The sequence below is a fragment of the Mauremys mutica genome, chromosome 2 (genome assembly GCF_020497125.1).
Source record: "Mauremys mutica isolate MM-2020 ecotype Southern chromosome 2, ASM2049712v1, whole genome shotgun sequence".
NCBI classification, from domain to species: Eukaryota; Metazoa; Chordata; order Testudines; family Geoemydidae; genus Mauremys; species Mauremys mutica.
Genome location: NC_059073.1, coordinates 153,408,924 through 153,431,572, shown reverse-complemented (window position 1 = coordinate 153,431,572; position 22,649 = coordinate 153,408,924). Strand labels below are relative to the sequence as shown.

General features: G+C 42.6%; 1 long non-coding RNA gene across 1 annotated transcript; it reads left to right on the top strand.

Annotated features, from left to right (window-relative positions):
• Window positions 1-2,995: 2,995 nt before the first annotated feature.
• LOC123365437 lies at window positions 2,996-22,411 on the top strand. The gene is made up of 5 exons (XR_006577585.1): window positions 2,996-3,045; window positions 4,278-4,451; window positions 5,585-5,692; window positions 20,974-21,089; window positions 22,334-22,411. It is a non-coding gene; the product is annotated as an uncharacterized LOC123365437 (long non-coding RNA).
• Window positions 22,412-22,649: the final 238 nt, after the last annotated feature.

Genomic DNA, 22,649 nt, shown 5'->3' with positions numbered 1-22,649 from the left:
AAATTTGAGTTCTGTTAGCTATACCATAACCAATCATTTTACTGAAATTTAACTAACCAATCCTAACATATTGTAACATGATTATTTAACCAATTATATCCCACCACATTAATTGGTTTACACCCAACAAAATTAATTATACAGCAGACAGAAACAATCACAGAACCAGACAGAGATTATACAGACAAACAATAGGGAAGTGATACAGTGATAGAACAATACAGAAATGAGGATTTCACATCCCAGCTATTGATAAGTGAGTTCTTGCCACACAGGATGCTATCAAACTAAGTTTCCTTTTACATCTTCTAGGCTCTTCCCATTCTCTGGAGGTGATAGGAATATCAGGACAGGATTGTATTCCTAACAGCCCAATAGCACCTTATTTCAATGTGACTAGTTTGGAATGTAAGGATGTGACCATACACTTCCCAGCTTATGGCTGCCTCTCCTGCTTAGCTGAAGGCCTTAGACTGAGAACAAGGCCTCAGACTATCACAGTAAGAGATAAGAGAAAGCCCTTACACAGACAGACAGTGATTTTGATTCTTTCTTTTATACCTCTATAAGTAGCTAAGTGATAAGAATACACCTAAATTATTAAAGTATAGGCCTTTGCAGACAGGCCTGAATATCTATATCCAAACACCTCCAAGTTGTCCTTCACTAAAAGGAAGCTTTTCACTTCAGGCTCATCTGGCTTAAAAATGCTCTTAAACAACCCAGGGAGCTCCTTCAATGACAACTGGCAGGCAACACCCCAGCCCATAACTCACGTCAGGCCTGACATACTCCTTGCTCCAACTCACTATGGTCACAATCTGTATCTAAAAGGTGTCATGTAAGGTATCATATATAAGTTGATAGCATGCTGGTCACTAATATTATTGGATGAGGTGTGCACAGGTGGAGTATACAGATTTATAGATGTGTGCTGGAAATATGTTCTTAAAATGTGTTTGGCAGACACTACAAAAGCCCAGCTAGTGCTAGACAAAGGAATGTTTCACCAGCTTGACAGTGTCTCCAAGGTAAATTGAACAAGACAAGGCCAGAAGCAATGGAAGTTCTTTTACATATAAGGTAAACTAAACCACCAAACAAGCAAATGGGGGAGATGACCACTTAATGATCACAATGGGGGATTGAGTATGTACCTCAGGAAGCCTTCCTGGTCTTTGAAACAGATGAACTTTGGGAAATATAAGAAGAAACAGCCATTTTGGCATCCATCACTTGAGGGACAAAAGAGGCCAGAGCATTTGAAATCTGAGAGAGTTAGAACCTTCAGCCAAGTGGGCTGAAGTCTCTGGGAACTGACTATAAAGAAGAAATTTGCTTAGAGAAAGATTGAAACTTCCTAAAGTTAGGTTTTAGTCATTAAAAAGTGTGTTTGTAACCTTTCAAACCTTTGCTCTTATTTGAAAACACTGAAATCTATGTTCTTTGTTAATTAAATTATTCTTGTTTTATTACAAAATCCATGTCAGTGTTGTTATACTGAGGAGAAGTGTGAGTCATCATCTTACCTAACAGGCTGTTGCATGTCCTGTCCCTTTGGAGGCAGCAAACCTAATAACTTCTGTGATTTTTTTTTCCCAGTGAGAGGGACTGGAAACTGCAGAAAAATGTCTCTGGGAACTCAGAAATTGGGGTTCACTGAAAGGCAAAGTTTAGGTTGGAAGACTCCTGAAAAGTTTGCTGGCAAGTCAGACAAGCAGGTATGTCAAGGATTTGACACATAGGTTAGCAACAGCAAAGCTCACTGTTGCTGAGGCAGAGGGGTAACACTGACTCACAGTGCTGGGTGACCTGAACAAGATGTCGCATCCATACTTTACAGCTCAAGAAAACCTTATTCCCTCAGTCAAAGTGAATAATAGAAATATGTAGTGTCTAGATATCATAAAGGAGGAGAAAATATTACCTGTTTCCTGGTGTCTTAGAGAAGCAAAAATCTTTCTAGAGCTCATGTCTTTCCAAGGTTATTGTTGACAATGGGAATTTGGTCTGAATGAGGAATAACTAAGGACTTTCAAATTAAAGTTTTTGGCAATAAATAGCATGTTACAAAACATGCTCCTGCAAATTGGAAACATACTCTGAGTTTTAAGATGTCATATTTAGTCTTCAAAACTAGTATGGAAGCCCAGATTGCTACTCTAAAATGGATTTACAAGGTCAGAGATTTCTATTTTTCTTCTGTCAATAAATGAAGGAGCTACTTGTTTTCAGTCGCTTGATACCCATCCAAGATGACCCTTCAGCTGCTAAGAGATTAAAATGCTGGTTGATCTTTCTAGCACTTTCTCTGGCTAGAAAATCCTGTGTTTTAAGGTAATAATTGCAGCTGTTTCTTAACCTCAACAGTTTTACTGGTACTGTAGTGACTATATACTCTTCTCTAATTGTTTTTTAATCACCTTTTCAATCAAGCATTTTGGGTTTTATATATATATATAAATATCAAACAAATTATTTATTTAATTATAATTATTTTAATTATAATTAATTTATTTATGTATTTATTAATAATTAATTAATTAATTGATTTATAATTTAATATATATTTGCTAGTTTAAATAAATAATTTGTTTGATATTGTAACGGCCCGGTGAGGCTCCCCTTCTCCCCTCCTCCCCGGAAGGGGCGGGGCTACAGAGCAGTGAGCCCGCCCCTCAGAGGGTCAGGCGGCGACCCGGAAGCATAAAAGCCGGCCATAAGAGCTCAGTCGGAGCCCAGCCACCGCCGGGAGCAGACCTGCCTGAGAGAGCTCAGGACTGGGAAGCCGCTGGGGCCCAGAGCAGTTCCCTGGACTGGCCGGAGCTTCCCCTCGCTCGCTACTGGGAGGACCCGCCGGAGCTTCCCCGCGCCACATACGAGGAGGAGCCGCCAGAGACTTCCCCGCTCCCATGTTGTTACCCCGAGGAACCCCCGGAGCAGATTTGGCCGGACTTCCCCGAGGAACTGCCGGATCTACCCCCCAGCCCGGGCTGCGAGGAGCCCATGCTGTGGGACTTCCCGGGAGCAGACGCTATGGACCAGGTAGGCCCTGAGGGGGAAATTGGAAGTGGCTCGGGGGCAGCCGACCCCAGTCAGGCTGCTGATCAAACAATGCCCATGTCAGTGTGTTGCGGTCAGGATCCCCACTGACCGTCAGCGGTCATAGCCGCTGCCTAGGGCCCCGGGCCGGGACGCAGTGGAGTGGGCGGGCCTGTGTCCCCCCTGCAACCCCACTTGAAGGTGGCAGTTTTCCCCCTCACCCCAGAGCTCAGCCCCTGCACCTACGGGCCTGAGCCCTAATTGTTGTTGCCCCGCCCTAATCCAGGGCCTGGGCCTTCCTAAACTGTTTGTTGCTCAGCCCCTGCCACAAATGGCCTGAGCTCCCTGAAGTGGATTGTTGCTCAGCCCCTGCACCCAAGGGCCTGAGCCACTTTGTACTGTTTCCTGCTCAGCCCCTGAAACAAAGGGCCTGAGCCACCTTGTACTGTTTGCTGCTCAGCCCTGCACCAAAGGGCCTGAGCCATTTTGTACTGTTTGCTGCTCAGCCCCTGCACCCAAGGGCCTGAGCCCTAACTGACCCTGAGACTGTTGTTCAGCCTTAAAGGACCAGGGCAGAACCCACGTAAGGACGACGGCCCGGTGTGGCTCCCCTCCTCCCCTGGGAGGGTTGAGCCCTGGACCCACACGTTTACTATATATATATATATATATATATTTGCTAGTTTAAATAAATAATTTGTTTGATAAAGGTTTCTTGAGATAAGAGGAGATATTTTAAAAGTATTTTATATGTATCAAAAATCTTTTCAAGTTGCATACTGAGCTATATACATTGACTGATTCGCTTGAAGTTATTTTTCTTAAAATTGACATTTCTGTGTTACTTTAAAATGCTTTTTCAATTTGATTCATTTCTTTAACATTCTAAGTTACTGACATCAAGAGGGCTATAAGCATAAGTACAGATTGACTGATGTCTGAATGAGGCTAGCATTGTGTAGGTGTAGAGAGTGTGTCTATTTTCTAGTGAAAAATGTTATAATAGGGTATTGTGATGGTACTTACTAATTTTAGTTCTCTACATTCATATTCTGATTTTTCTAGAACAATCTGAATATATGAACTAATACTCAGTTTTGAGCATTTATATCTTCTGAAATGGCTGCTTCCACCTCTAACACAGTTAGCCAAACCTACATGCATACCAGGAAAAAGTATCTGAACACTTGTTTGAATAAAAAAAGTAAAGAATCCCTTATCGTGATCTCCCACAGGTGTATAAACTACTACCCCTCTGCCCAAGTTGCATCTCATCAATAACATATTGGAGTTCTGATTGAACAAACACCACCCAGGGCCCATTCATCATCATGTCAGGACTCTTTCCTCCACCCACCAGCTATGGCTCCATAGAGAGACTCCATTGTCAAGTGTACTTCAAAAAACAGGTATAAGAGGATTTGAAAGTGAAAATCATGTATTTGTTATTGCATCTGGTGCATAAGCATTGGCCTGGAGTCTGTAATTAATGTGCTTGGCATGAAGCAGAACTGTTGGCCCTATGAGTGGTTTCTGATCACAGCCCAGGCTCTGCAACATCTGCTAATTATGGATAGGGCTTCTGGTTCGGTGGTTTATTAATTTCATTTTTCAAGATTATTCGTAGAAATTTTTGAGTTCTCTCTAGATGTCCAAAAATTGTGGCTTGCGGGAGGGGAGGCTGGAACTTTCTTCGTATATACTGTAATGTATATTTTATACATTACAATATCAACTATTGCAATAAGTAATTTTAATAATTCACTAGGGACCATTACTGTGTACAACTGTTTCAAACAACACTATATTAAAGTGTGCTAGGGAACCCTTAATGCATACCGAGTCTACATTGATCAATTAATGCACAACATGCTAATCTTTAGAAATCACACCCCCAAAATGCCTATGATGCCACTCTCTAGACAAGTCCTTAGATACAAGTAACCATATCTTGTGGTTAGTGGGTAAACACCAATTTCTTTTTCTTTTCTTTTTTTTTGTATGGGGCTGTGTGTGTTTTATTGGTGTGTATTTGTTAAAACCTAAAATCAGAAGTCCTGTATATGGCTTTGATGCTTATGGCCCTGTGGTGAGATGGGATTTTTACCCCCATTAGCTAAAAAACATGTCAGTCCCTTTCAGAGTGAGATAGAGCTCTCAAACTCCTACCATCACAGAAACTTGTGACGCTGCTGGGAACTACTCTTTTGAATAGCCCCAAACAGTGTTTACAGATGATGCATCATACCTGCTGTGATCTCCGGAACATTCAGGAGGTTAGTCTTGTGCTTTGTTTATTTTCCCAGGTTCTTATATTTTTGCCCTGAATAGCAGTCTGTCTCTCCAACAGGCTGGCAGGACCCTCGGGTTCTATCCACTTCACATAGCTGAGCCCCTACTCTCCTTCTTTGCCCTGCCAGACTATAGGGAGTTCCGTGTTTCTGTCTAACGTTCTATTTATGAAACACTTGAGCAACGAATGTAAGAACCTGTTCTAATATCACTTGAACAAAGTGACTAATTGCCTCCCTTCCTTTCATAGTCTCTTCTGATGGCCTTTTCAATCCATTCAGCTGCTGGTACTGTCCCCCCAGAGAATAAATGCTGCAGTGAGAAGGCTGAAGTGACAGGAGGAAACAAAGACAAGAGGGTGAGGCTATCACATTTAGAAACAGGGAATAGTACCTGGAAACCATATAAAGTATCAGTGAGACTTAGAAAATCCAGTTTAGCTGGTGCTCAGCCCAAGTAGAGCAATGATACTCCCTGGTCACCCACAACCAAAAATGTCTTCAAAGCACAAGCGTTGCTCAAAAGTTGCTTTGAAAATTCCCCCTTATTTTCTAAGCATTAAAAAGTGGACAACCCGTTCCACTGCAGAGCACACAGTACCTTTGAAAATTCCCCTCTACGCAATCTTATTGAGCAACGTGTAGAAATCTGTTCACAGTTTACTTGCATTCAGAACATAATTGAATAAATTGAAGTAAATAGTATGCTATGAATAGCTCTCTCAGCTGTACAATTAATACAATTCTGAGACTATATTATACAGTGCTAATTAAATGCAAAATAAAAGTCAAATCACTATCGTATAAGCTTTGATGTGCATCTCCAAGTGAATGTAATCCTGTAGCTGAATTTTTTTTAGCTTATTGAGAAATAAATGACAAGTATTGAAAAACATAACATGGGGTAGACTGTTTTTCTTGGTGGCAAGGTGTCCATTAATGTGTGTGGTTGTAGCTGGTGACTTTTTCTCCTTGCTTATTGGGTGGTTTAATATGTTCCTAGGTAATGAAAGTCCAAAAGAAAAATCCAATGGCTGAAACACATTGTTTACGTAGGATTCTTAGGGCTGCCGGCTCTTTTCCTGAGAGTTGGTGCTTCCTTCAGCTCCTCTCTTGCTGCAGAAGAGTGGAAAGAAGCTTTCTCTCACCTTCTGTCAGAAACTCCAGCTTTGACTGAGCACTCAGCTCCTCCTTTCCAGGCCCCAAGTACAAAGCCCTTTATGCGTCCTTATCCAAGGCCACTTCCTCAGGGTCCTCCACCCTCTCTGGAATCCTCTTCACATACTCTATTTATCCTTTCAAACGTTTCATTTTCCAGCATTCTGAATCCGCTCTGAAAGCTATTGCTACCTTGGCTTCTTCAGGGAAATTAAAAGACATGTTCTGTAGCTCTAGCTCCTTCAACAGCTTATCACTCGTGGAATATGCCACCAGTACTGTTTGTTCAATTGCTCATCATGCTTTCTCTCTTTCAGAAGCATTTTCTCCTCCCAGATCTCCAATGTGTACATTGGAGATACCCACTTTCACCATCTGTTCCTCGAATAGTTCTGGTCAAAACTTTATGAACAAATTACTTATTTAACAAAGTCCTTTTTAAAAATCAAACACTTTCATGATTTTTTTTCATTTCTTTATTTATGATAAAATTGAAAAATTAAGGATTTTGTTTTTTGGTTTTGTTTTGGTTTATCACTTTTCTTTCCTTTGCTGTACCCTAATGTGCACATTTGCTGGACCTGATCCAAAGCTCATTGAACAATTTTAATGCATGTTGGATGAAAGTTTTCATCACACTCTGTTAATTGTGTATGCTACTTTTGCTGTTTTTTTTTTCTTCTTTTTTTGGCTTATCACTTTTCCTTTCTTTACTCTACCCCTATTTTCCCGAGAGAAAAGGGGAAGGAAATGTGTGAGAAAAAGAAGAGAAGGATGGAAAAGAGAACTGAAAAAAATGGAAAACATTTTGACAATATCTACTGAAATGTTAATATATTTTGAATATGTGCGTCAAAAATGGCTAAGAAATTGCATAATTCACAAATTATTTTTCCATTTTTTGACCAGCTCTAACCTCTAGGAGTATGTCTGTTATGAGAACAGAGATAGTTTATTATTTGCTCTTTCCCATTACTCATTGTAGGCTACTACAAGTTGTATGGTCCCTCTAGGAACCACCTCAGAATGCCTTGGTTTTGCTGAAACAGGAGGATAGTACTGTAACTATGGCCTTTCCTTAAAGGGACAGTATTTCCTTTTACATTCCTTAGTAACTAAATTTCTTTTGAGTGGAAGAACTATCTGAAATATTTTCACAGTACTTAGCTTTTCAAAGTGCTTTCCCCCACTCCTCTACTCCTTTTTTCCTTTCCAATAGTTTTTTCTTGTATATTAGTCTAATCTGAGAATAATTTTTAGTGTGTTCCTTCTTTATCACTTCACCACCTGATGTCATTTCCACAAAAAACACAAGGAAATAAGGATTAATGTAAGTAATAAATAAATTCAAACTGCAACTGATTCACATGCCACTGGTATATTAATGGTTTTCCTAATTTTCTACTTTCACAGTAAAAGAACACTTTACCTGAACAAATAAATTGCTTTGAAAAGCACTGTGTACTTGTAATACAGTGATTTAATTAAAAATCAATTGACTACATAAGAACCAATTACTTTATTCTTTTAAATTATATTTAATAAAAATAAATCAATGCCTCTTTGCTTTGAGTGCATGATTCATATTTCAATAAATTTTAATAAGCAGATGTTTTATTTCCTGTTCAAAATTGATGATAAATATAATAAAGGGGCTGAGAAGTGGGATGTAAGTTTAAATATTTAATTGGGACCTGATCCACAGCTCATTTAAGTCATTGAGTATGTTTTAAACAACTTTAATGCCCTTTGGATTAAAATTTTCATCACACTCTGTTCATCCTGTATGCTAATTTTGCTGTTTTGTATTGTAAAAAGTAAAGAAAAGAGTTTGTTGCTTAGGTGAGACTCTGTTGAACAGAATGTTGCTGACAAATAAACATGATATACTGAAGCAGGAATTTATCTTTTCATGTCAGAGCCTTTGCAAAATAAACAAGTGCCTAAGTCTTTCCATTTTTACATCGCAATACTCATAACTTTCTGTAAGTCTTCCCAGAGGGAATTATGGATTCACCCCACTAATATCTCTGGGCATGGACACCACTTGGTTTTCACTGATTTCAAAGTAAGTGGCTTTAACTGATGGAAGGTAGAATTATGAGAATTATATGTATTGCTTATTTATCTACATGGACCCCTTATATTATACCAGTGGTTCTCAACCTATGGCTTCATGTGGCCCAATTAGCACACAGCTGTAGGGCATTTGTGTGATAAAGGCTCCCGGGCCATACAGCAGGGTCCAAGTTCCTGGCTACCGCCCGTCCAGGGCTCTGCTCCTGGCCCCATTCTGTGGAGGGGACTCTGGGCAGGAGGCACTGGGCATAGGGGTTTGTGGGTGGAAGGGGGTGTGCTGTGGTTCTCAACCTGCAGCCCAGGTAACACATTGTGGGCTGCATATGTGGCCCACAATGATAAATAGGTTGAGAACCACTGTACTATACTGATAAGATCCTAATTAATTCCAATAAAAATAATATGTAGGCAAGGCATTAGGGGTGGGATTCACCTGGGAGATTTAGATTGAGCATTGCCCTGTCTAACTCTTAGGTGTCCTACCACCAGATGGAATCCATAATGTTGAGTTTAGGCACTCAGATTCCCTTTACAATATATAGGAAAGTTAGGTGCTTTAGAGCGGGATCCATAGAAGCCAACATGCCTAATGAAGAGCCACTGAAGTAGCCTCTAGGACAGGGGTCAGCAACGTTTTGGAAGTGGTGTGCCGAGTCTTCATTTATTCACTCTAATTTAAGGTTTCGCGTGCCAGTAATACATTTTAACGTTTTTAGAAGGTCTCTTTCTATGTCTATAATATATAACTAAACTATTGTTGTATGTAAAGTAAATAAGGATTTTAAAATGTTTAAGAAACTTGATTTAAAATTAAATTAAAATCAGAGCCCCCTGGACTGGTGGTCAGGACCTGGGCAGTGTGAGTGCCACTAAAAATCAGCTCACGTGCCGCCTTCGGCACCCGTGCCATAGGTTGTCTACCCCTGCTCTAGGAAATACCATGGGTGGGGGGTTAAACTCCACCCCCTCAAAGTGGGGGGTAGTGCCTATCATCCCCAGCCAGGACTCACAGCCGTGAACTTCCTCTTGCAGTTAGGCACCTGAAAAAGGGCTGGCCTTGCTTAAGAAAAACAGATGAGGAGGTACTATTGCTTCCTTTCTATCCTATAGCTCAGTGGTTAGAGCACTTACCCTAGAAGTGGTAGGAGACCAAGGTTCAAATCCTGCCTCTGCCTGAGCAGACCAGGTACTTGAATCCAGATTCCCACGTGCCATGGGAATGCCCTAACTACTGAATTATCTGGTAAAAGGCATGAAGACACCACCACCTATGTTTTATTGGGGGCAGGGAGGCAAAGTCCATTAGATGTGCTGAGAGGATGACTTAGATCATGTCCATAAGATTAGGCCCTGCAGAAAAAATACCTGCATGGAATGCCTAGCTTGTAAATCCCATGGGGGCTTCACCGCTGCTCACTGTGGTCAGGACTGAAGTAGCTATGCACATGCTAATTGGTAAAAATTTGAGGTGACATTACCAGTGGAAACTTTGGTGCCTATTGGGTTAGTGGAAGTTGAACATGGGGGCTTTGAGAATCTACATTTTGGACTTAGACATCTAACGGACACGTTAGGTGCCTAGGTCCATCTTGTGAGTCCCGTCCTATTCTGCCATATGAGTAGCAATGTGGCCTAATCAATAGCTTCCCTGGACTGGGACACAGGAGACCTGAATTCTGTTCCCAGGCCTGGTGGGCAACATTTTGCACATCACTTCCTCTCTCTCTCTCTCCTTCAGATTCCCCATCTGTAAAATGAGGAGAATGATACTTGGCTCCTTTGGAAAGTGCTTTAATATCTATGGATGAAACATGCTATATTAATATTGGCACCAGGGAGGACTCCATTGTAAGGCTGATTTTTCACATCGTTCCAAACCCCAATTATAAGGTAATACAAATGTTGAAACCATTTTAAGGTAAACTCTCCAGTGACAGGATAATTTTCACAGAAAATCTAGAGGAAACCGAGCAAGTCAATTTTTGAGATTTACAGCCTTAAAATTGTCTGAAGTATTTTTGCAAGTTTTCTTATGTTTCTTTGCCTCTTCTCTGAACCCCTCAAAATTAGATAATACTACATATTGGAACAACAGCAGAAGTAGTAAAATAATTAAGTCCTATTTAAAAACTGTCCTTCATTCTCACACAGTGAAAAAGACCAGCGCCAGGAGGTTTGGCGGTGCGTCATGGCCCCAACCCAGGGGAGATGTGCACACCGAGGCCCCCAGCCTGTCTGCTCCAACCTCTCGGTCACAAGAGAACAGCAGGCAGGAGGGGGTCTCGGGGGTGGAGCATGGGCAGAGCCACGTCAGGCTTTTTGGGGAGGCGGAGCCTTCCCCTGCCTACGATACCCGCCGCCCATGGCTGCTTCTCCTCAAATTCTTCCTTCCCTGATCCAGCATTCTATTCACACACCTTCCCAATCTTGTTTTTGCTTATGTCCTTCTATGTCAACATTATTAATTATCTGTTTGTGGATAAATCTAAAGGTTTTACTTCTCTCCTCAGCCTTCTTGAACTATCATCTGAATTTCACACTGTGGATCATACTGTTCTTTAATTCCTTAGTACATGCTGTGTGGTTTCTCTGATTTTGTAATCCCATTGTTTTCTTCCTAATCACAGCCCTGGAATGTTAAAATGCCAACCCTACAGCAAGGGAGATTTTTTTAAAAGATAGGAACTGTTGTTTGAATTCACCCTGCAGGGCAGAAAGTCCTCTAAGGGCCTGGAACAATTTAAAGGTGGCATAAAAGTAAATGACTGATACTTTAGAGTACCATGAAAGAATAATATATTTCTCATATTTTCTCTTGCAGCAGACGGTGTTCCCAAGTGTTCTGCTCTGTGTCCCCTACCCTTTTCTTTTTATACTTAACCTCTTGGAGAAATTGTTTCTTCATATGACCTTCTGTACCACTGATGATACTCAATTGCAAACCTCATTAAATTCATTTCCCGCTATCTTTACAACTTTATTTCTGCCTGTCTTCTCTTCAGTTCCTCTTGGATAAAAGCTAATTATTGTAAATTAAATACTGGCAAGATAGAAATTTGTTTTCTTACCCTCTAACTCTCTCTTTATTCTCTGCTGACTTTTTTTAACATCAACAATATTCCCATTAGTTGTTTTTTTGTTTTTTTTATTGCTCAGAACATCAATTGAAATCATGGCCCCTTTGGAGTGTATGCCAAGACTTCCATTGACTTTTGTGGGGCAAGATTTCACCTATCCATTTTATCTATAAGAAGTAACACTATTTTTCTGCCCATATTTCTGAAGTTGCTAAATCATAGATACTGTCTAAACATCTGAAGTTTCTAGAAGTTTCTTAATTTTTAATACAGCACATACCACGTGCACGTATGTGTGATCTCATGTCTCCAGTTCTACAATGGTCTTCTGAAATCCACTGAAAAGTCATATAGCAAATCCAGTTTTTGTTTTACCTCACTACTTACGTTTCCCTTCTTTCTTCTTTTTGCCACCCACCTTTCCAAAATATTCACCTGCCTGGGTCAGAGTAAGAGCTGCGCGGGCAGCTGTGGGGAGCTATGGACTATCCACCTGCTGGGGGCGGGGGGCTTTAGAATCATAGAATCATAGAATCTCAGGGTTGGAAGGGACCTCAGGAGGTCATCTAGTCCAACCCCCTGCTCAAAGCAGGACCAAACCCAACTAAATCATCCCAGCCAGGGCTTTGTCAAGCCTGACCTTAAAAACCTCTAAGGAAGGAGATTCCACTACCTCCCTAGGTAACCCATTCCAGTTCTTCACCACCCTACTAGTGAAAAAGTTTTTCCTAATATCCAACCTAAACCTCCCCCTCTGCAACTTGAGACCATTACTCCTTGTTCTGTCATCTTCTACCACTGAGAACAGTCTAGATCCATCCTCTTTGGAACCCCCTTTCAGGTAGTTGAAAGCAGCTATCAAATCCCCCCTCATTCTTCTCTTCTGCAGACTAAACAATCCCAGTTCCCTCAGCCTCTCCTCATAAGTCATGTGCTCCAGCCCCCTAATCATTTTTGTTGCCCTCCGCTGGACTCTCTCCAATTTATCCACATCCTTCTTGTAGTGTGGGGCCCAAAACTGGACACAGTACTCCAAATGAGGCCTCACCAGTGCTGAGTAGAGGGGGATGATCACATCCCTTGATCTGCTGGAAATGCCCCTACTTATACAACCCAAAATGCCATTAGCCTTCTTGGCAACAAGGGCACACTGTTGACTCACCGTAACCCCTAGGTCCTTTTCTGCAGAACTGCTACCCAGCCATTCGGTCCCTAGTCTGTAGCAGTGCATGGGATTCTTCCGTCCTAAGTGCAGGACTCTGCACTTGTCCTTGTTGAACCTCATCATATTTCTTTTGGCCCAATCCTCTAATTTGTCTAGGTCCCTCTGTATCCTAGCCCTACCCTCCAGCGTATCAACCACTCCTCCCAGTTTAGTGTCATCTGCAAACTTGCTAAGGGTGCAGTCCACACCATCCTCCAGATCGTTAATGAAGATATTGAACAAAACCGGCCCCAGCACCAACCCTTGGGGCACTCCACTTGATACCGGCTGCCATCTAGACATGGAACCATTGATCACTACCCGTTGAGCCTGACCATCTAGCCAGTTTTCTATCCACCTTACCGTCCATTCATCCAGCCCAGACTTCTTTAACTTGCTGGCAAGAATACTGTGGGAGACTGTATCAAAAGCTTTGCTAAAATCCAGAAATAGTACATCCACTGCTTTCCCCTCATCCACAGAGCCGGTTATCTCGTCATAGAAGGCAATTAGGTTAGTCAGACATGACTTGCCCTTGGTGAATCCATGCTGACTGTTCCTGATCATTTTCCCCTCCTTTAAGTGGTTCAGGATTGATTCCTTGAGGACCTGTTCCATGATTTTTCCAGGGACTGAGGTGAGACTGACTGGCCTGTAGTTCCCTGGATCTTCCTTCTTCCCTTTTTTAAAGATGGGCACTACATTAGCTTTTTTCCAGTCATCCGGGACCTCCCCCGATCGCCATGATTTTTCAAAGATAATGGCCAATGGCTCTGCAATCTCATCGGCCAACTCCTTTAGCACCCTCGGATGCAGCGCATCCGGCCCCATGGACTTGTGCTCGTCTAGCTTTCCTAAATAGCCCCAAACTACTTCTTTCTCCACAGAGAGCTGGTCACCTCCTCCCCATACCGTGCTGCAGAGTGCAGCTGTCTGGGAGCTGACCTTGTCTGTGAAGACAGAGGCAAAAAAAGCATTGAGTACACTAGCTTTCTCCACATCCTCTGTCACTAGGTTCCCTCCCTATTCAGCAAGGGGCCCACACTTTCCTTGACTTTCTTCCTGTTGCTAACATACCTAAAGAAACCCTTCTTGTTACTCCTAACATCTCCGGCTAGCTGCAACTCCAAGTGTGATTTGGCCTTCCTGATTTCACACCTGCATGCCTGAACAATACTTTTATACTCCTCCCTGGTTATTTGTCCAATCTTCCACTTCTTGTAAGCTGTTCTTTTGTGTTTAAGACGAGCAAGGATTTCACTGTTAAGCCAAGCTGGTCGCCTGCCATATTTACTTCTCTTCCTACACATCGAGATGGTTTGTTCCTGCAACCTCAATAAGGTTTCTTTGAAATACAGCCAGCTTCCCTCGACTCCTTTCCCCGTCATGTTATTCTCCCAAGGGACCTTGCCCATCAGTTCCCTGAGGGAGTCAAAGTCTGCTTTTCTGAAGTCCAGGGTCTCTGTTCTACTGTTTTCCCTTTTTCCTTGTGTCAGGATCCTGAACTCGACCATCTCATGGTCACTGCCCCCCAGGTTCCCATCCACTATTGCTTCCTCTACTATTTCTTCCCTGTTTGTGAGCAGCAGGTCAAGAAGAGCTTTTCCCCTAGTTGGTTCCTCCAGCACTTGCACCAGGAAATTGTCCCCTACACTTTCCAGAAACTTCCTAGATTGTCTGTGAACTGCTGTATTGCTCTCCCAGCAGATATCGGGGTGATTAAAGTCACCCATGAGAACCAGGGCCTGTGATCTAGCAACTTCTGTTAGTTGCTGGAAGAAAGCCTCGTCCACCTCATCCCCCTGGTCCGGTGGTCTGTAGCAGACTCCCACCACGACATTACCCTTGTTGTTCATACTTCTAAATTTAATCCAGAGACACTCAGGTTTTTCTGCAGTTTCATACTGGAGCTCTGAGCAGTCATACTGCTCTCTTACGTACAACGCAACTCCCCCACCTTTTCTGCCCTGCCTGTCCTTCCTGAACAGTTTATATCCATCCATGACAGTACTCCAATCATGTGAGTTATCCCACCAAGTCTCTGTTATTCCAATTACATCATAATTCCCTGACTGTGCCAGGACTTCTAGTTCTCCCTGCTTGTTCCCCAGGCTTCTTGCATTAGTGTATAGGCATTTAAGATAACCCGCTGATTGTCCCGCTTTCTTGGTCTGAGACAGGAGTCCTCCCCTCTTGTAATCTCCTGCTTGTGCTTCCTCCCGGTATCCCACATCCCCACTTACCTCGGGGCTTTGGTCTCCTTCCCCCGGTGAACCTAGTTTAAAGCCCTCCTCACTAGGTTAGCCAGCCTGCTTGCAAAGATGCTCTTCCCTCTCTTCGTGAGGTGGAGCCCGTTTAGGGGGTGGGAACATGGGTCGTGGCCTACTCTCAACCCCCCCATCCCCCACAGGCAGGTGGAGGGGCCTAGGGGCCCCAACGTAGCTCCAGCTTCCAGCTTGGCTGGGGGGCAGAGTCTCAGGGGGAAGAGGAGGGGCAGAGCCCCCTACTTATAGGCCCCCCACTTTTAGGCAGAATCTATCACCCTTGCTTCTAGGTCTCTGCAGACCTCACCCTCTCCTGTACAGATTCATGACAGACAAAAACCAACCTCCTCCATCACTGTCCCTCTCATTAGTATCCAGCACCCATCACTGGACACTCACAGAAATAACCAGGTAAACAGTCTCTGAAAAGAGAGAGAGTGTACACACAACTTAACTGGTACAACACAGGATCAGGTCCTTTATAACAGCACAGTAATGGAATCTACTTATAGTGAAAATAAATAGTTGTTTACTAAGATTACGATAGAAGACATCTTTTCAACATGATTTTCCCTACTAAGTTTTACCTTTCTCCTTACTGGGAACCACTTGTTTTTTAAATAATAAACATACTGTGATATGTCATGTGAGTTTCTGAAGGAATTTTTTGAATGCTGATATTCTGAGGTCCTTTTAAGAACATGAATGTAATCTCTGAACTATGTTTCTGAATATTATTGATGCAGTCCCATGAGGGAGGAGAGTTCTGTTGGGACTTACTACATCTTGCTAATGCTGGTCTCCTATGTTCTTTCTACAACTAAAAAGAAAAAGAAAAAAACCAGGAGATGAAGGAAATTATGTTACTGTCTTACACAGTCTTATTTGAATTTCTGGTCAAATTGTTTGTAGCATCAAAAACAAATATCACAGTTACTTGAGATATAAGACTTGGTTCTGTTTATATAAACCACTGGTGCATGTGTATTATAAGTCCCCTTCTGCACTGACCGACAGAGGATATGGGTTTTTGAGCCCCACCTACAGAGCCTGGACTCTTTAACTCAAACTGTAGCAGCTTATGCATCTAGTTCTGGAGGTTTATCCCCAAGGCGGCAGCCATAACATTTTAACAAAGAATAAAAATGTTCTGCAGTATCTATCAGTACTCATCCAACCTTATATCAAAAATCCAGTCTATAAAGGAATTAGAAACAAAAACTCAGGAAAAGAATTAGAAAGTTGTCTCTACTGACTTTCAGAGAAACAAAAGTTCAAATACTCGAACTTCTAAAATATCTTCCTTTAATAAACATTCAGCCCCTCCCCCATTCGTGAAACATTAAGTGCGCACATTTTAGTGAAAAGAGAACTAGATTATTTTTTTCTGACATGAATAATTCCCCCACTTTGGGCTCAATCCTCTACTGCACTTAGTCTTCATAGGTCACATCTCAGGGGAACATTTGGGTGGTGGGGATGGAGAGGAAGGTACTTAACCACCTTTCCATTGCTTTGATTATAGACCAGCTGGAGGCCAATATGGCCTGCTCTAAATTATACTAGTTTCAGCCACAATGCTGGCCAGGATTTAGCAGACAACTGTGCACTCCACCCTGCCCCTGACATGCCTCCTATGCAGAGAAGCTACCAGCTTTGCACTAGCTGAGGATTTTCCTATGTCAAAGGTCATCTTCAATGGCAGGGCAAAGCAGTCCAAATGGAACTAATGTTTAGGCTACTGTGAATAAAGTATTTACTAGAGATAAGCCTTACCAAAATACTCCCCAGATTTTGGATTGCTTAAGTTCCAAAATTCTCATCTATATTTTATCACTAACATATTTAATATGCAAAGGTATTACATACAAAAAAACTGCATTTAAACAACTTTAAGGTTGCAAAGCCAAGCACTCAGAAGTTACAAAATCCCAGAATAAAGGTTGCTTCTGCAACATTAATTCACCCCCCTTGTGCAAGTGCATTATGATACATTCTTTAATTACATGATCACATACTATTTAGATAACTGCCACTGTTTCCTAGTCCCAGTATCCCTGTCCAGCCTTCCTCAGTTCCTTATCGAGCTCCCAGTCACCTCCATTTGCCTCACCAGGTCCAAGTCCAAATCTTCTGCACTTCTAGCTCCCAGTTTCCTTGCCCAAATAGTTCTAGTCTCACCATACTCTTGTCCCAGTCTACTCATTTCCCACCCGGGGTCGGACTCCTGTTTCCACTGCATTCTAATCAGGTGGCTTCCTTCCAGGGGCAGGGGCCATTGAGAGCACAAGAGAGACGGGCTGCCTGCTCTCAGTCATTCTTAAAGGTGCAGACACTTAATTTCATATTCAGTTAGAAGTATATTTTCCTCCTGATGAGCATTTGTCTCCCATTAGCACTAATGGGGGCTATGCATGTACATGGAAGGGAAAATACATCTCACAGACCTAATTTTGAGCAAGAGGAAGAATCTGGAAGTCATTTATTTACTAATCTATTTCTCTTCTTGCATTAGTCTTTCCATTAGGTGACACTAGCCGTACTGATTTTGTACAGATTGCAAATCATTAACTGCTTATTTTCTTAATTCTTCTTTTGATTTGGATAATGTCTTTCCTTCTCCTGCTCATCTCCTTTCCACTCAAAGTGCTAATTTTCCTTTAAAATCTGTTTCTTCTGCTGAAGTCAGCATAGATTTAAAAAAATTGAATTATTCTAAACAACGTACTTCCAATGTGCTCACAATGGGACCAAAACTTATTGTCCTAAAATGTCAAGTTGCTTAATTTCAGGATAGTAGCTTTTTGTGTGTGTGTGTGTGTGTGTGTGTGTGTGTGTGTGTGTGTGTGTGTGTGTGTGTGTGTGTGTGTGTGTGTGTGTGTGTGTGTGTGTGTGTGTGTGTGTGTGTGTGTGCGCACCTTGTAACATGGTTGTAAATTTGGTGGGAAAGATCGCTCAGTGGTTTGTGCATTGGCTTGCTGAACCCACAATTGTGAGTTCAATCCTTGAGGGGGCAGGGCCGGCTCCAGGCACCAGCTAAGCAAGCTGGTGCTTGGGGTGGCATATTCTATGGGGTGGCATTTCGCCTAATCCTACGGCAGCATGGCTGTTTTTTTTGTTTTTTTTTGGTTTGCCGCTCCGGCCGCCCTGTAGGGGGCGGCAGTGCGGCGGAGGGGAGCGCCCTGCTGCAAACTGGGCAGGGCAGCCCCTTTTCTTCCCTCTCCGCCGACTGGAGCAGCGCGGAGCCCTCTCGGCAGGCGGCACAGTGGTTGGGAACGCAGGACAAGCGCCCCGCTGAAGCCCTGGCCGCTCCCCTGCTCTCTCTCTCTCCCCCGCTCCCTCCCCTTCCTCCCCGCTAGACTGGGTGCGCACTCCGCTGCATGTCAGCAGCACAGGGAGTCCCCCTGCACCCTGGCTCCGACTGCCTGGCAGGGTTTTTTTTGTTGTTTTTCCCCCCCTGCTTTGCCGCTCCGGCCGCGCTGGTTTTTTTTTTCCCCTGCTTTGCCGCTCCAGCCGTGGCCCAGGTTTTTTGTTTTGTTTTGTTTTCTTTCCCTGCTTTGCCACTCCGGCCGTGCTGCAGGTCCCTCCCCCCCGCTTTGCTGCTCCGGCCACTCCACAGGTTTTTCTTTTGTTTTGCTTTTTCCCCCTCCTGCTTTGCCGCTCCGGCCATGCCCCAGGTATTTTGTTTTGTTTTGTTTTCTTTCCCTGCTTTGCCGCTCCGGCCGAGCTGCAGGTCTCTCCCCCCTGCTGCTCCGGCCGCACCACAGGTTTTTTTGTTTGGTTGGTTTTTTCCCCTCCTGCTTTGCCGCTCCAGCCGCGCCACAAGTTTTTTGTTTTGTTTTCTTTGCCGCTCCGGCCACACTGCAGATGCCCTCCCCCCCCCCGACTTTGCTGCTCTGGCCGCGCCACATCACCATTTATTAATATTGTACTTACTTATTTATGCTTTTCCAAAAGCCATTGATAAACTCATTTTGCAATGAAGAGAGGAAATATGTGTAGCTGTATTTATTATTTAGTTAGTAAAAGATTTCCATTCCATTTAATTTCTTATAAATAAGCTGATCTCTAATGCCAAAATAAACTGCAAGCAAGCCTCTTCTTAACGTTTCTTGTTAGTGATGGGGCAAATCCCAACCCCCTGATCCTAATACATCTAAGTGACGTATGGGGTGAAAATTGTTCAGAATACCAGCTTGATTCCCAGTTTGGGCTCTCTTCCTTTCCATCACTCTTAATGACTCCACCATCCTTACTCACGCTCACTTTCAACATTGGTGTTATGTTCAGTTCTTTCCTTTATTCACCTTTCTGTGCATTTCCAACAAGATTCATGGAGTTTAAGTCTAAGAGGGACCATTAAATCATCTAATCTGATTTTCTGTAGGTCACAGGCCTATAAATTTATCCATTACCCCTATTTTGAGTCCAATAATGTGTTTGACTAAAGCATACCCTCCAGAAAGGCTTTGATTTTAAGACATCAAAAGGTGGAGAATCTACCATTTCCCTTGGCAGTTTGATCCAATGGCTGATCACCCTCGCTATTAAAAATGTGTGCCTTATTTCCATTTTAAATACAGGTGGGTACTATCTTTGTGTGCCTTATTTCCAATTTAAAACCACTAGTGGGTATTATCCTTGTTGCTGCTAGATTAAAGAGCCCTTTAATACCTAGTATTTTCTCCCAATGAAGGTACATATGCAGTGTAATCAGCCCACCTCTTCATGTTTCTGATAAATCAGATTTGAACTCTTTCAGTTTCTCACTGTAAGGCATTTTGCTCAGCCCTTGAAACATTTTGGTGGCTCTTTTTGCCACCTTCTCCAATCTTTCAACATCCTTTAAATACGTGGACACTGGAACTGTGAGCAATATTCCAGTATCAGTCTCACAAATGCTGTATACAGAGATAAAATTGCCACCTACTAGAGCTGGGCAGGAAATGGTTTCCCTCCCCCAGGAAAAACTTGTGATTACGAAATATTTTCCCATTCTGTGCCAGGATGCAACAGAGGCATTTTGAGATTGTTCATGAAAATGAGAGAATGATACCAGAACAGCCAGTAACCCAGAGGTTAGGGCACTCATCTGGGATATGGGCATCCCAAGTTCAGGTTCCTACTCTGCCTGATTCATGAGTTGGGGGTCTCATCAGTTTTATGTGATAGAAGAGGAAAGAGACCTAGGTGTGTTTGCTGATGATCTCATGACTATGAGCCACTGATGTGCTGTAGCTCCAAAAAAGGCAAATGTGATCCTAGGATACAGCAGAGCAGGCAATTCCAGGAGAGAGAGGGATGTATTAATGCTATTGTACAAGGCATTGGTAAAATCTCATCTGGAATACTGTATATAGTTCCAATCACCAAGTTCAAGACAGATGAATTCAAACTAGAGCAAATGTGTAGGTATAGCTCTTGCTAGGTATGAGTAAACTTGAATATAGCTTGATCTGAGTGCAAGGTTAAACTGTAAACAAAGGTGTGGCAAGCTGTGTACTGGACATGGTGTATGAGGGCTAACTGAGCTAAGTGGGAACACTCTGAATTGATAAACTTGAAATGTAGATAAGGTGAGGACATAAGCAATTGGTCCTTACACAATCTGCAGAATGATTTGTCCTTATATGATCTGTACAATGTCCAAGACAATTAGATTCAAGAAGTATAGATGTTAATAGCTGCGGAAAATGTATATAAACTGAGTAGTGGGTCATATGACTTGGGATAGTGGTATCACCCTATACCTAAGCTCCCTATATCTGGACCTGACTATCATGGGCATCAATTTGTTACATGCCTAATAAAGATATCTGAGAGATGAGCTGGAGTCTAATTGAGTTTTTGGATCCCAGAGATCTGGATGACCTGTCTGGATAAAACCAGTGGAAAAGGTCTCACAGAAAATCCCAAGAAGACGCAGAATACAGCTACTACAATGATCAGCACAACGGAGACCATCTTACGAGAGGTGACTAAAAGAGTTTGAGTTATTTAGCATCGCAAAACAAAGGCTGAAAGGGGATATGATTTCTTTCTATAAATATATTGGGGTGTAAATACCAGGGAGAGTGAAGAGCTGTTTAAGCTAAAGATCAACGTTGGCCCAAGAACAAATGGGTGTAAACTAGCCGTGAATAAGTTTAGGCTGAAAATTAAAAAGTTTTTTTGTTTTTTTTTACCACCAGTAGAGTGAGATTCTGGGACAGCCTCCCAACAGGATTTTGGGGGGCAAACAACCTAATTATTTTTAAGAACTTGATAAATATGACTGGGATTGTATGAGAGTGCTGCCCATGATGGTGAAGTGCTGGCCAGGGCAGTTCTGAGGGGCCCTTCTGGTTCATGTCTTATGATCCTAAAATCTCATGCTTCAGGGCTTCTGATGGTCACCTATAGGGGTCAGGAAGGAAATTATTTTCCCCAGTGTATTCTGCCATGGTGCTTTTTGTTTTTATTTTTGTCTCCTTCTTCTGAAGCATCAGAGATGGCCACAGCTGGAAATGACACACTTGATGGGGTGGGCCGGTGCTCTGAGGTGGCACAGAGAATTCTCTTTCTCAGGTGCTTGACTGGGAGGTTTTGCTAACCTGCTCAGGGTCTAACTGATCACGATATTCAGGATCTGGGAGGAATTTCCACCCAGGTCAAATTGGCAGTGACGTTGAGACTTTCGCCTTCCTCTGCAGTGTTGGGCCTGGGTCACTTGCTGGGATCGTCTGGGTATATCTCCCTAAATCAATTCCCTCCCATTGCAGGGGCCATGGACATTGTTGCACCCATGTACCTCCGATTCTCTGCCTGTGGCACACAATACTTTAGTCTCCTGAGGGTTGTAATAGTTTGGTCTGATTCCGTATGTTGGCTTGGTTTGTGAGTGCTGGGTGGCATTGATGGCCTGTGATAGGGAGGAGGCCAGACTCGATGATCTGATGGTCCCTTCTGGCCTTAAATTTGATGACTCTGATTCCTAGATTCTTTTCAGAGTCACTGCTTTCTGGGAGACAGTCCTCCATTCTGTAGGTATGGCCTGCACGACTTGTTCCTAGATGTATGACTTTGCATTTGTCTTTACTGAAACACATTTTTTGGATGGGCCCAGTTCACCAAGAGATCCAGATTGCTCTGTACAACTGCTCTGTCATTATTTACCATTCCTCAAAACTTTATGTCATACACAAATGTTAGAAGCAGTGATTTTATATTTATTTCTAGATAATTGATACTGTTGAATAGTGTCAGGCCTAGTACTGACATCTAGAGAACCTTACTCGAAGTACCCCATTCAATGGTGAGTCCCATTTGAGTACTTTCTTTTTAGTGCTATTAGCCAGCCATTCTTAATCCACTAAATGTGTGACTTATTGACAGTGTATAATGATATTTTTTTAATCAGAATGTCATGTTGTACTAAGTCAAACACCTTACAAAAGTTGAAGTACATCTACACAGCTAGCTTTTGTCAGCCAAATGTGTAACATCCTCCAAGAATAAATCAGGTTTCTTTGACAAAACCTATTTTCCATAAAAC